This window comes from Octopus sinensis, linkage group LG9, assembly GCF_006345805.1.
Source record: "Octopus sinensis linkage group LG9, ASM634580v1, whole genome shotgun sequence".
NCBI lineage: Eukaryota > Metazoa > Mollusca > Cephalopoda > Octopoda > Octopodidae > Octopus > Octopus sinensis.
The window spans coordinates 22,544,048-22,556,481 of record NC_043005.1 but is presented as its reverse complement, the minus strand read 5'-3'; positions in this window follow the sequence as shown (position 1 = coordinate 22,556,481).

Here is a 12,434-nt window from a genome sequence, read left to right as displayed (position 1 = left end):
ATCTGTTTCTATTGAGAAAGGAAGGCTTTCATCAATCACTTTTAAAGTAGCGTTTGCTAAATCATCTCGTAAAGTTTTTAAACTTGACTAGGCTAGTTCACTCAAAGGAAAATATTTAGTATCAACCAACAGTTTTTATCATGTCAGAGAATTTGGGAATCCATTTAGAATAATACGCAAATAGACCAACAATTCGACTCAATGCTTTGTGGGTACTAGGAATAGGTAGTTCTAGTAAGGATTTTACCCGGTCAGGGTCAGGTTTTAAGTTACCATTTTGAATTTCATAGCCAAGCAATCGAATCCGCGTAGTGCTGTAAATGCATTTGGTATCATTAAAAGTTAAATTACAGTCCTTAGCAACTTGAAGAAAATGTTTTAACTTTCGATCATGTTCTTCCTTCGATTTACCACACACAGTTATGTTGTCGATATATGCAAAAGTAGCTCTACAATTATGGCTTTCGATTATATTATCGATCACTCTACATTTGTAAGTCCGAAAGCAATACGTTTGCGTTGATATAATTTTCCCTGCGCTTTGAAAGCCGTATAATGTCAATCTTCAACTGGAATCTCAACTTGATGATACGCATTTGAGATCTAGTGTGCTAAAATAATTTACCTGAGCTATTTTTGTGACCATGTCATGCATATTTGGCAGTGGATATCCATCTAATTGCGTAAACTTATTTATAGTCTCACTATAATCAATACACAGTCTCTTGCGATGATTTTCTCTCGATATTACCAATACCTGGGCTCGCCAGGGAGAAACACTCGGTTCAATTACCTCTTCTACCAGATCTCGGCTTAAAGTATCAGCAATATTTTTTTCATTATTGGCGGACTGTCTTCTCGATTTCGTAACTATGGGTTTACAGTCAGTGTTTAAATTTTCAAACAACCTACGTGTAATGTTACTTTTAATGCTCTTTAAAGCTCCCAAATGTAACGGGGGCATATCGCCGTCTATGATATTTGTACATGTTGATGCTGTTTTAAGAAATGTTGTCTTAAAATTATATCTACAAACAAATTACTAAGTACCACTAGATTTACTTGCTCGTAAATTCTTCCGTGAAGTTCAAATGAACTCATACAATAACCGTGCTTTGGGAACGATTTCCATTGACAGCCATGTTAATTTCATTCCTTTCAGACTTCACCACCAATTTGTTTTTCTTTGCAAAGTCTTTGCTAATATGATTCATAGTAGAGCCGGTATCAATCAAAGCAAATGCTTTCACGCCATCGACTGTTATTGTATAATTAACTTTAGTAGTAACTCCAACTTGACATAAAGCCGCGGCGAAGTTGCCATCATCAAGAGCTGCTGATGTCTTATCGAAATTTTTACGGTTACTTGACCGGCATTCTTTAGCAAAATGACAAAAAATCTACATTTGTAACACTTGCTCCGCCTAGCAGGACATTTAAACCTCGGATGAAATTCATTAGATCCGCAAAAGGTACAGGATTTTTGAGTTCGTTTTGTCGCTATACAAGGTGTGTTTCCGTCAGGAATTGAGATTTTGTCTTCTTCACGTGGAATAAACGTTGACAAACAGCTTCCCTGGCTGTTTATAGCAGACTGACTGCTATTATACACTTCGGAATTCCTTTGAGCAACTTCCAGCGGACGGGCTTGGTTAAATATCGCTTCTAAAGTTATCGCCGCATCTTGAATATTTTCTAAAAGTCTAAGGCGAGTTAAAGATGACGTTAATCCCGAGATAAATGCGTCACGAACAGCTTCATTTTTGTGAGTCTCAGCGTCTACAGCTCTGTACCCGCAATCTTTAGCTAGTCGTTTCAATTTCTGTAAATAGTCGTCAACTGATTGACCTGGTTCTTGTTTGCATGTCATTAAAAGGTATCTCGCAAAAATAATGTTCAATGGTTTCACGTACATTCTCTCCAGAGTTTCAATTGCTTCTGAGTAATTCTCACATTCACATATGAGTTCGTAAGTGTCTTTATCTATGTGCGCTATTAAACACTTAAGTTTGCTTTCATCCGTGATAGGCGGTTCAGCAGGGCATGATACTAAAAATGTTTTTTAAGTTGTGAACCAATATTTCCATTCTTTCGAAGCTTGACTCGAACTTGGATTAGCGGTGAACAAATTTGGTTTTATAAATTTGCTGTACATTTTCTCTCGCTCTCTCTCTCTAGCTATATATAGTCGCTTAAATTGCTATAAACCCAAACTCGAATATCGAAATACAATAAAAACTCGAATAATAATATACAATACAAACAAAGATTGCTAAATTGTAAGCAAAACCAAACTTCAACGCAATAACATTTTTATGCAGCGAGTTGCTACATTCTAGACTAAAATCAACGCAGAACACGTCGTGCTGCAAACAGAACAGAACTCCGCGCAGTCGCACTGCAGGCATATAACAGCAATCGAGACAATCAAAATCACGTGATCAAAACTAAAATCACAAGTATTGACTTGCTCTTAAATAAAATTCAATTTATACTGACAACATTAAACACGATTAACTATAGGCTGTTTCTAAATTCCAGATCTTGTGCTTCTATTATTATTATTATTATTGATGTTGTTGTTGTTATTTATAGCAGCGAGCTGGCAGAAACATTAGCACGCCGGGCGAAATGCTCAGCAGTATTTCGTCTGTCGCTACATTCTGAGTTCAAATTCCGCCGGGGTCGACTTTGCCTTTCATCCTTTCAGGGTCGATTAAATAAGTACCAGTTACGCAGTGTGGTCGATATAATCGACTTAATCCGTTTGTCTGTCCTTGTTTGTCCCCTCTGTGTTTAGCCCCTTGTGGGTAGTAAAGAAATAGGATATATAAAAAAAAAATGGTTAGCAGCATTTCTCCTGGCTTTTTTACCTTCTGAGTACAAATTCTTCCAAGTTCGGCTTTGCCTACATTTTTTCAGGGGCGATAATATTAGATATTAATCAAGTACTGGAACTAACCCCTATCTTGAAAATTGCCGACCTTGCGTCATCGTTTGAAACCATTATTAATAATGTGGTGATCAGGTAGAATTGTTGGAGCGTCGGAGAAAAAAAAAAAGGATTTGTGGTATTGGTTCTGACTCTTTACGTTCTGAGTTCAAATCCCATCGAGGTTAATTTTGACTTTCATGCTTTCGATGTCGATAAAATAAAGAAACAATCAAATACTGGGGTTGATCTAAATGATTGACTCAATTCCCCTAAATTTCAGACTTAGTTTGATGACGGTGGTTGGTAGAATTAGTAAAGTGTTGGACGCAAAAATTCTTCACGAGTTTTTAAGTAAATTCTTTAACATTGAGTTTGCATCATATTCAGGTAGATTAAACATGTCTAATAATGGAGATTAGTTTATTCGACTGTTCCTTTCCTTAAATTTGTGAACTTGTGGCTAAGTTATAAATTGTGATTATTAACCAAAACAAATGAGCGTTTCGTTTATCCTATCTATCCTAGAGTGTTTCACACCTCTATGGTCTATGATCAAATCCTACAACAGTTAAATTTCCCTTTCGTCACTCTACGGTTAATAAAATAAGTTGAGTGCCAGTTATGTACTCAAGGACCTTATTTCAGCGGGCTACCAGGAGACAAGTCTCCCCCACTTTACAGGAACAGGGGACAAACCAGCTTTTGTCCTCCGTACTTTTTCTCAATTAAAAACAAAGAAAATCCCACTAACATGTCAAACATATGTATAATGCACATTATTACATGTTTATAAATGTATATATATTTATATGAATATATATAGACCCTAAGTTGCAATCGCTATTGAATTTTGTTCGTTCGATAATTACATCCATTTGCTAAAAATTAAAAAACAGAACGACTCATCAATAATTTGTATAAGAATTGTATAACATTTATATGTATTTGTCGGGATCCGGACAAAACCCCCTCAGACAAAAACCCTTCGGACAAAACCCTCTTAAAGTGCGAAAGCAAACAAAACCTCGTCAGATATCTTTTTGGGTTATGTTTCGTTCTTTTATATTTCTAAAAAAAATTTTTGCTTGCTTCAGTCATTGGTCTGTGGCCATGCTGTGGCACCGCCTTGAGGAATTTTTAGCCGAATGTATCGCCCCCACCGCACCCAATTTCTTTGTTTTACTTGTCTCAGTCATCACACTGCTGAAATTTTAGTCGACTGTATCGGTTATTTTTAATTTTCTTACTTGTTTCAGCCATTAGACTGCGGCCATGCTGGGGCACCCCCTTGAAGAATATTTGCTAAAAATTAAAAAAGACCAACTCATCAATAATTTGATTGAGAATTGTATAACATTTATATTTATTTGTCAGGATCCAGACAAAAGGCAATCGGACAAAACCCCTTAGTTAAAGTGCAAAAGCAGACAAAACCCCCAGTTATATTTTTGGTTATTTTTCGTTTTTTTTTATAATCTAAAAATGCTTTTAGTTGTTTCAGTTATTGGGCTACTTGCCATGCTGGGGCACGGCTTTGAGGAATTTTTAGTCGATTATATCGATCCCAGAATTTTTATTTTATTTTCTTACTTGTTTCAGTCATTAGACTGTGGCCATGCTGGGGTACTGCCCTGAAGAATTTTTAGTCGCAGAAAAATCAGTATTTTAAAATTTAGATTTACAGTCTTCTGTTTTCTTCTCTCTGCCATTAGAGATTAATGAGAGTGAGCTGACCTTCTGAATGGCCGTTGAATGTCTAACAGAATTATAGCGCCGAAAGCTAGTTATTCAAACGTCATTCTTATCGTTTCTATGTTTCTACAAATTTTTTGAAGTAAATTCTTTCCCTTTTGTTATATATATATATATGTGTGTGTGTGTGTGTGTGTGTGCGTGTGTGTGTGTGTATTATATATATATATATATATATATATATATATATATATATATATATATATACACACACACACACACAAAGATAAATTGATAGATACAACTGAGTGGGCAAACAAAAATATGAGACACAGCGTAGTGCTTTTTTATGTTGATAAGCCTGGTACTTATTCTATTAGTTTCTTCTTGTGAAATCAGTAAGTTATGGGGATGTAAATAAACGAACAGCAGCTGTGAAGCAGTGATGAGGGTGAAACACAGAAAGTCACAAACATACACTTAAATATATACATACATATATATACGATTGATTTCTTTAAGTTTCTGTCTACGAAATCCATATATATATATATATATAGATATATATATATATATATATATACACACACACAAAGATAAATTGTGTGGGCAAACAAAAATATGAGATACTGCCTAGTGGTTGTTTTTCATTTTGATAAGCTTGGTACTTATTCTATAAGTAAGTTATGGGGATGTAAATAAACACCAGTTGTGAGGCGGTGATGAGGGAGAAACACAAAGACACACACACAGACTTACATATATACATACATATATATACGATTGATTTCTTTCAGTTTCTTTCTACAAAATCCACTGACAAGGCTTTGGTTGGTATGAGGCTATAGCAGAAGACACATGCCAAGTCACCACACAGTGGGACTGAACCCAGGACCATGTGTTTTGGAACGAAATTTGTTACCACACATCCACATCTGCACCTATGTATGTGTGTGTGTATGTGTGTATATATGTATGCATGTATATTTGTGAATATATATGTGTACATGTTACATGTACATCTATATATATATACATCTACACATATACATGTATACATATACATCTATATGTATAGAAATAAATGTATACATATACAGCTATACACACATACACACATACACACATACATAGGTGCAGGTGTGGCTGTGTGGTAACAAACGTCGTTCCAAAACATATGGTCCTGGGCTTAAATTTAAATTTAAAATAATAAGGGTGAGAAATTGAATATTAATTTGATTAACATGAATTGAAAACCAGTGGTGTAGCATATAAGACCATAGCGGATCTTCTTCTAGCAAATGGATGTCCACTGTTAATGGTTCATCCCTCTTATATAATAGTTTGACTTCAATAGTTTCAGTATTAAAGTGAAAGTATCTGACATTACAATAGAGAGATGTTTTTCTTTCACTTTTAACACGTAATACTGGAATAGTGGAGAAGATATGATATTGCTGTGGGCTCGCCCTAGGCAAGAAGTTAAAAATGTTTTTACCCATGACACTACATGGACCCTAAGTAAGGCATGTGTAAAATTTGAATAAATTGGTTGTATAGTTCTCAAGTTTTAGGGATTCATACAGACAGACAGACAGACACACATTCTCAGTTTTATATATATATAGAGAGATATATGTATATATATATGTATATATATATATATATATATATATATATATATATATATATATATATATATATATATATATATATATATATATATATATATATATATATATATATATATATATATAAACAATTTATAAGTAAGGGCAAAAGAATAAATTTCTAATGCCAAAATATGCCGAAAATTGACACAACGTCAATAACCATGTAATTTATCACTACAAGCACGCGTCTCGAAGAAAGACGACAGAAATTTCTAAAAAATCCCGTTATTACTATATCGGACCGATTTCAGAGTTATTTCATAAGAACCTTCCCTTCATCAGTGATAAATGCGGCAAAGAAATAAGTGAAATACTTACTTATACCCATGGAAGAAGTGAACACAGTCATGAGCACAATTAAGTACCCCAAATATATCCAAAATAGAAACTCTCTAGCCCATCTCGAGACACGTGCGATTCGAACTGAAAATCAAAATTGCCTGACGTCATACTCTACGAGGTGGGCAAAAAGAGTTCATTGGCTGATTATAAAGGCGTGATGCTAGCGTTGTGAAATCTTGCATGCATTGATTTAAATTCTTCTTAATAACTGCATTATTTTCCCCCAGATAAACTGGCACCTCACAGCACAAGACATTTGACTGCTTCAAAAGTAACTAGTTGCAACCTCTTTTGAAAATGGACACAATTTGGCATTGTGGTGTTATCAAATACCTGCAGAAAAAGGATTTTGTCCCTAACAGCATCCATGCTGACATAGTTGCTATATTAGGGGATGATACTCCAGCTGTATCAACTGTGTAAAAGTGAGCAGCCGAATTTAAGAGGAGAAGAGACATTCTTGAAGATGAACCAAGGTCTGGATGTCTAGCAATTGCCTCCACTGAGGAAAACATTGATAGTGCTCCCCACACGGTGATGGATGACAGGTAATTGACTATGAATCAAATAATCAATGCTATTAACATATGCTGTGAGAGAGTTGAGAATATTCTGCAAAACTTGGTATGACTTGATAGGACGAAGTGTCTTCTGACACATGATCAAAAGTGCACCAGGCTGATCACATCACGGGAAAATTTGACATTGTTTGAGCCAGATCCAGCTGGTTTTCTTAAACGTTTCCTAACCCAGGATGAGTGTTGGCTTTATTACTTGAACCAGAGACAGAGACATAATCTGTGCAGTGAAAACATCAATCCTCACCTGCACCAAAGAAGGCCAAGGGTGTTTCATCTGCAGGGAAGATGATGGCATCAGATTTTGAGGATGCAAAAGACATTGTGTTTATTAACTGTCTTCTAAAGAGCCACACCATCAAAGAAAAGTACTATGCCAACTTGCTGAAGCAGTTACGAAAAGCTATCAAGACCTAATAGCCAGAAAAACTGAAGAAAGAGGTCTGGCTTCCCCAAGTCAATACTCTAGCACACAAGTACATGGTTTCAATGGATGCTGTACGCGACTGTGGCTTTGACCTGGTTGATTGGCTTCCTTATTCTTCTGATTTGGCCTTATCTGACTTATCATCTGTTCCCTAATATGAAAAAAATAAACCGGTTGGAAACCAATACTGCAGTAATGATGACGTCATACCTGTTGCTGCTCACTTTTTTGACTAACAGATGAAAGGTTTTTCCCCAATGGCATCCAAGCACTGCAACACTGATAGAAAAAATCTCATTTGGTCACATTCTATGGGAGCATCTTGGTCAGCCTATGAACTTTTCAGCTGACCCTCATATTATCTTGAGAAAAAAAGATGTAAATATATATTGGATATCCTTACATCTTTTATTCAGACAGAAAAGCCATGTCTTAATAAACGCTGTGATGGCTACAGTTAGAACAGTTTTGATCTACTGCGTCAAAGAATTAACCGGGGTTAAACAACAGCAAAAACAATTACAACGTCAAGAAAGGCTGTTTTGGATAATGTAGTTCTTGACTCACTGTCTGGAAAAAAGGTGTGTTGGAAATGGTTGAAAGATTTTCGGTCATTGATCTGTTGAAGCTGAGCTGAACTGGGATTAAATAAGAACAATAGCCAGTGAAGAAGTGAGTTATTCACGCTCTATCACCAGCACTGAGTTGTTGCTGCCGTTATTAAGCTCCAAGTCAATCCTGATTCAGCAGACCTATGATGAAAATTGTTTCAGTTGCAATAATCTATGATCACATGACCTTCTACAAATTACTCCAAAATTCTCTGAAACCACAACGATAGCCGTATTCCCCCGCCTAGCGGAAGCTCCAGCGATTCCGTCCGCTTGCCGGCGAGCTGCATGTCGGTCGACAATTCCAGCGCAGGTATGAGTGTTTGTGTGTTATACGTTTGTCGCCAGCTACCGGGCGTTCGGCGTTGTGATCGTGGCCGTCTTAGTGGTCGTCTTCATGTCCGTCTTCGAGACGTATTCGTGGCCATGCTTATGGCCGTGCTCGTGCTCGTGTTCGTGGTGGTGCCCGAGCTTGGTTCTCAGCTCGCATTCGTGTTCGTAGTCGAGGTCGTACCCGCTGTACGGCCAACCCGTTGTCAGCTACAAAGGAACAACTACGCTCATGTTGGTCGTTGCACTTTGAAGTATTCTGTGACAACTATGGAGGAGGAGAGAGCGTACAACAGTTGGCTGAATCGATCGCCATATTCCGTTGCCGAGCCGAAGCTTCACCGATTCCGTCCGACTTTAAAAAGGCGCATGCACATTAGAGATTGCTGTTCTGAATGTAGCTCCATCATTGCTTAGATCAACACTGTTGGGTTTCTTGGACAATATATTTTATTCTCACCAAATATCATATCAGACAATAATTTTCAACGTTCATTCACAGAAGCAGTTGGTCAGTGTTGTGAAATCACTTAACACTGATAAAAAATCTATTTTCACCATAGACCGCGGCTTTATTAAGTCTAATATTTGCAACTGATACTTATGAACCGACCGGATACTTGTGAACTTGTGAACTTGTGAAACTGTTCAAACACAATGAGACTTTGTAGATTGATAATTGTGATTTTGAAGAGGTCAGGAGTATGTTTATTTTCAGGAAGTTGAGAATAGTTATGAAGAATAGGAGCAACTTTATGCTGTTTAGAATCAGTAGCAGCACTATTAGTTTTGACAAGTGTTTCTTTCCACAACTTATAGTAATGAGTTCAACTCCTGCTTTGGAGGAATTGATGCGAAAATGAAAAGTAAAAACAAAAAAGTAAAAGAAAACAATATTAAATTTTGGGTGCTACTTTGTTATGCGATCTACGTAACCAACGTGTTCTACAAGAGTCAATTTCTACTTTAGTATGCGATCTACATGTTTCATTTGTTTATTATGGCTTAAATAAAACATTCTCACATTTTTATACATTTATTTTTAAAAATTTAAATGAAGTAGATGTAGATTTGAAATAAGTTTACTAATTTTATAGCAGAATCGAACGAACATCAGCTAGAAAAGTAAAAAAAAGACAGATAATTAAAATTTTTATACATCCTATACATTTATTTTGACACTTATGCTTCATACTCTCTAACCAGACATTTTATCGAAACCGATACAGGTGATTTCTTTGTTCTCAATCAGCATAACTTTACTTGTAGATCACGATATAAAGTGTAGGTCGCATACCAAAGCAGTTTCATGATACGTAGATCGTATACCAAAGTAGCACCAAGTTTTGTTCCACAATTAGAAACATTTCCTTGGGTGTAAATTCTTTAAAACTATTGAAATTTGTTTTGTTAAACAATAAAACTATGACATTTAATTTACCGAACAAATATAAAACAGTGTTATTTATGTCCTTCTCTTGGACATTAACGATGTTGGAGAAGTAAAGTGAAATAAGTGCAATTAGGAATTGAACCTAAATCTCAGGAGCGCGCTGATAGGAACCGAAAACATTTCATACAGTGCTGATGACCATATTTAAAAGAAAGGAAATATTGATTTCATACGAAACACAAATTGTAGTGATTAAACTTGAAGGGAAACTTATTTGGGTGTGCCTGTTGACCTCAGTATATAACTAGTATAACTATTGTATAGACACCCTGGATGGATAGAAAAGCTGTGCCAATTACAAGTGAGCTTTGAACGCAGAACCTAAAGAGACATAACTAAATATTGAGTATTGTCTGACAACTCCACCGTTCAAGGCACTGCGACTAAAATCTAGAATGATCTTTTGATTTTGGATTTGTAGCTTTCCACCTGTGATTAATGGCGAAAGTATTTTATTTTTGATTTGAGAGAATGATCGTCAATTTACTAAAAAAAATTAGATTATGTAACTTCTAAGCCTTTCTCAAAGTCATTTATTGGTATAAGCGAAATATATCAACTAAGAGTGGAAACCGTGTCACGAACTCGGTTTACCGTCGCTTAATCTGTTGCTCAGTTGCAGTTGTTATTGGGATTAAGAATAGAGTGGTGTATGTTTAAATGACAGACAGATTGACTTATTTAGTTGTTTTAAGGGAGTGTAGAGGAATTTGTCTTTCATTCTGTGGATATAAATAAAATCAGTACTAGTCAAGCACTAGGGTCTAAGTTAAACGACTGTATTCTTCCTACAAAATACGTGGACTTGTCCCTACAATAATGCACCATTACACCTTTATAATTGATCAGATTTAATGAACCAAATGGATATTCTTTTCCTGCAGGCTAAACTTCGTGGAATCAACAATAATTTAATCAACTTGCTGTTTGGTGTTTATCCACACATGAATGCATTGGCTCCACAAATGGTAAAAAAAATGGTAAGCCAACTGAATTTTTCCTTACACACACACACACATATTACACCTAGATAGCCATTAGCGAAGGGAGATAACTCCCTTGTTTACATCTACCTTTCTACCGAGACTTCTCTCCATATTTGAAAGAGGTCTAAAGCTTTCAGTGTTTAGTATAAAACCCTAATTTATATATTCTAATAGTATTTTTCTTTCTTTGAAGGTTACTTTATATCATAGAGATTAAATGCGTAATGATATCGATTTTACTTTTTTAAAATAGATCAGACCCATACCAGACACTGCGTGCCGTATGAATTCGAGAGGGGTTTCTTAAGCAATAGGAGAGGCCAGAAATATTTGTTCTGCCTATGGAAATGAAACTAAAATGCATGAACATGCTAACAGTGGTCCGACCAGTTTTGTTCGGAAAAAATGTTTCCTCGTAGATTACTTTCGATCCAAGTGATGAAATGTGGGTTCTCTAAAATCATATCCAACGAAAACGACATTCGTTAGCACCCAATGAAAAAGAAGAGTTCATCCCTAAACCAGGGTTGCACCTGGAAATGTGCTCTGTGTTTGGAGGGGATATGGAACGTATTCCGATATTACTGCCCCACCATGTCTGCTTTCTGTTTGTCTCTCGCCTCGTACACATTGACACAACAAATTTGCACACTCTCTTTTTTCTTCTCGTACATACATGCATACATACATACATACATACATACATACATACATACATACATACATACATACACATAAATACATACATACATACATACATACATACATACATACATACATACATACATACATACATACATACATACATTTTCAGGAGTATTCTGTTGTTTCTATTTTCTCTGTTGTCCCATAAGCAGCTACAATTTCCTTGGGAATTGTAAGTGTTTAGGGACTGGCAGTAAAGGCAATAAATTGTTTTTTAATTGAATTATTTGGTATCTCTAAAGTGGAAAAAATCTATGGGTATTTGTCATAAAAGAGAATCCATTACATTTTATAAAAAGTCAAGATAATTTTGTATATTGAGTGTAGCTCATCATGCCTTATTGCTGGAAGGTGGTGGTGGGAGGCTTCCTGTATTGAGTGTTACATACCTTTCCTAGCAGAGGTTCCCAATACCTAGATGCCTGGAGCAATTGCCCCCTCCACACTCCTATAAATCCGGCCCTGGGGAGCCACTGGGTAAACTAAAAGACAGAAAGAGATTAAATTCGAAACAATGATAATTTTTCTTTTCCTCATGACACAAATATAATTACATTTTTTTTATTACTATTTTATTTGCTTTTATTGTTTTCTTACTGACAAAATTTATATTTGTGTTTCCTGTTTTCGACTGTTCTCACTATGAAAATGGATAACCTTGCACTGTTGTTAGAAACCATTATTAATATTTGTATATTTCTT